Below are 2,192 nucleotides of genomic sequence, written 5' to 3'. Positions count from 1 at the left end.
CTTCTACATAAAAACTGGTTTTGGGAAAATGTAAATGCAATGCAAAAGAGAAAGTTTACAGATAAGGCTTTACATAAGGTATGTAAAATTACTTCTATTTTTCTTGTGCTTAAATATGTTCCTCTCTTACTTCAACTCTATGTAGATGATATAATCCTTACAGTTAGTAGTTCTACACTCCTTAATGAATTTATCAGCAACTTGAATTCCATGTTTGAAATGAAAGACATGGGAGCTCTCCATTACTTCTTGGGCGTCGAAGTCATTTGCGCTCAGCGAATATGGTCTCTTCCTAAGCCAAAAAAAAATATGCACTAATCCTGGAACGAACCATGATATCATGTGCTCAAGCCATTCAGACTTCACTTGCTCAGAAACATGATTTGCATGCTTCCACAGGTCCTGCTGTCGATCCTTCAGAATATCGTAGCATCGTCGGAGTTCTTCAATACTTAACTCTTATACATTGCTCGTGCCGTCAATCTTCTCTGTCAATTTATGAAAAATCCAGTAGCAAGCCATTGGATTGGTGTCAAAAGAATGCTCCGTTATTTGGCAGGTACCTCCCATTACGGACTTCAAATCACTGCACTATCCTCTTTCAATCTGGTAGGCTTTTCCGCTGCCGATTGGGGTGGCTTCCCCCTTAATTACTCATCCTTCCAGGTTTGGATTGTACATATTCCTTGGTTCGAACTGTCTTTCATGGTCATCCAAGAAGCAGAATACGGTGGTGAGATCAAGCGCCAAAGCCGAGTACCGGTGTTTGGCGTCCTCAGTGCAGAGTTAACATGAATACTCGACATTCTTCGGGATATTGGTGTTTCTCTGCATACTCCTCTAGTTTTGTTCACAGACAATGTCTCTGACCTTCATCTTGCAGTGAATCCTGTGCTCCATGCTCCTACAAAGCATGTTGAGCAAATGAGCATGACTATCACTTTGTAAGGGAGAAGGTGGCTCAAGGAACTATGATCACCAAATTTTTTCATTCTCAACATCAGGTGGGCAGATGACTGTTAGAAATATAGTTTTGAATATTCTCACATTACTAGAGGTATGTTTGGTGATAGCTGTCACTTTTAGGATACCTAGGTGGATGGATTTTATGCTATATTTGTAATGTAAGAATAGAGTTCTTAAGACTGATATGATTGAGCTTAATGTATCTCTTCCTCTTCCATCCTCTTTGTGCCCTATGATATTATCAAGGGCCCGCCTTATACTTCCAACACTGTATGAACCTCGCTTGTACCATGTTGAAGCAATCAACAGAAAGCTCATATCTTTATCCCTCAGTATTATATAATTCTTAAAATTGTTTGCTCAAACCCCCCAACATCTTGTAATGATAAATTTTTTGGTTTTACTAAACATAGTATGGGTCCATGCCAAACCCCTAACACTATATATTGGTATAGCTTGGGTCGTGTTTTTTTTTTTTCAAAGGACCGAGCTGATGTGGTAGTAATTAGTAATTGGTTTCTACATCAGTTTTTGCCTCAAACGGAAGGAGAAATTAAAACCAATTTAAACGTTTAAGAAAAGCAGAAAACTACTAATACCTTCTAGACATCACGCAGTATTGAGAGCCAAAAAGCGTGTAGGATTAAGCAAAAACAGTAATAGGGCAGCTCTCCTTTGGCATGTCAGTTAAAATCTGTGACAAAGTGAAGTGGAGTACTCACTATACATATATAACTGCATGCCAATAGAGAGTAGCCCTATCACTATTTCCCTTAGTATTCAAGATTATATCAATCATTCACCAACTCTCTTTTTTTCTCATTTTTTCTGCTTCTGGTTCATCACAACAGAGCCCTCCACGCTTTTATAGAGCATTGCTTCTCAGTTTAAGAGAGGGTATAAACCACTAGAGAATCGGCATATCCTGTGTGATTTTTTGTGTTGTGGCATGTGGATATGTTCTTGCATTAGGGGATTGCTTTTTCTATGATCAGAAAATGAAGTAACTTCGATCTTATCCTTTACAATATCATTACGTGAAAGCAACTCCTTAAAATATTTTCATCAGATTCCTCAGAAAAAAGTTACTGAAAGAAGATGCTGCGTGATTTTATGCCTTTGAAGTGTGTCATTTGACTCTTGAGACTAGGAGGCAAGGACCTTCAAATGGCATATCCTTCGTCATATTCCTTATTTCCTCTTCCTTTTTTTTTTTCAATTATATT

General features: G+C 38.2%; 1 long non-coding RNA gene across 1 annotated transcript; it reads right to left on the bottom strand.

Moving 5' to 3' along the window:
* LOC132058332 (uncharacterized) lies at positions 1 to 1,829 on the bottom strand. The gene is made up of 2 exons (XR_009415248.1): positions 1,566 to 1,829; positions 1 to 904 (listed from the first exon to the last, which is right to left on the bottom strand). It is a non-coding gene; the product is annotated as an uncharacterized LOC132058332 (long non-coding RNA).
* Positions 1,830 to 2,192: the final 363 nt, after the last annotated feature.

This window comes from Lycium ferocissimum, chromosome 5 (assembly GCF_029784015.1).
Source record: "Lycium ferocissimum isolate CSIRO_LF1 chromosome 5, AGI_CSIRO_Lferr_CH_V1, whole genome shotgun sequence".
Classification (NCBI taxonomy): domain Eukaryota; kingdom Viridiplantae; phylum Streptophyta; class Magnoliopsida; order Solanales; family Solanaceae; genus Lycium; species Lycium ferocissimum.
The sequence above is the reverse complement of the archived record's forward strand: the minus strand, read 5'-3'. Positions and strand labels throughout refer to the sequence as shown.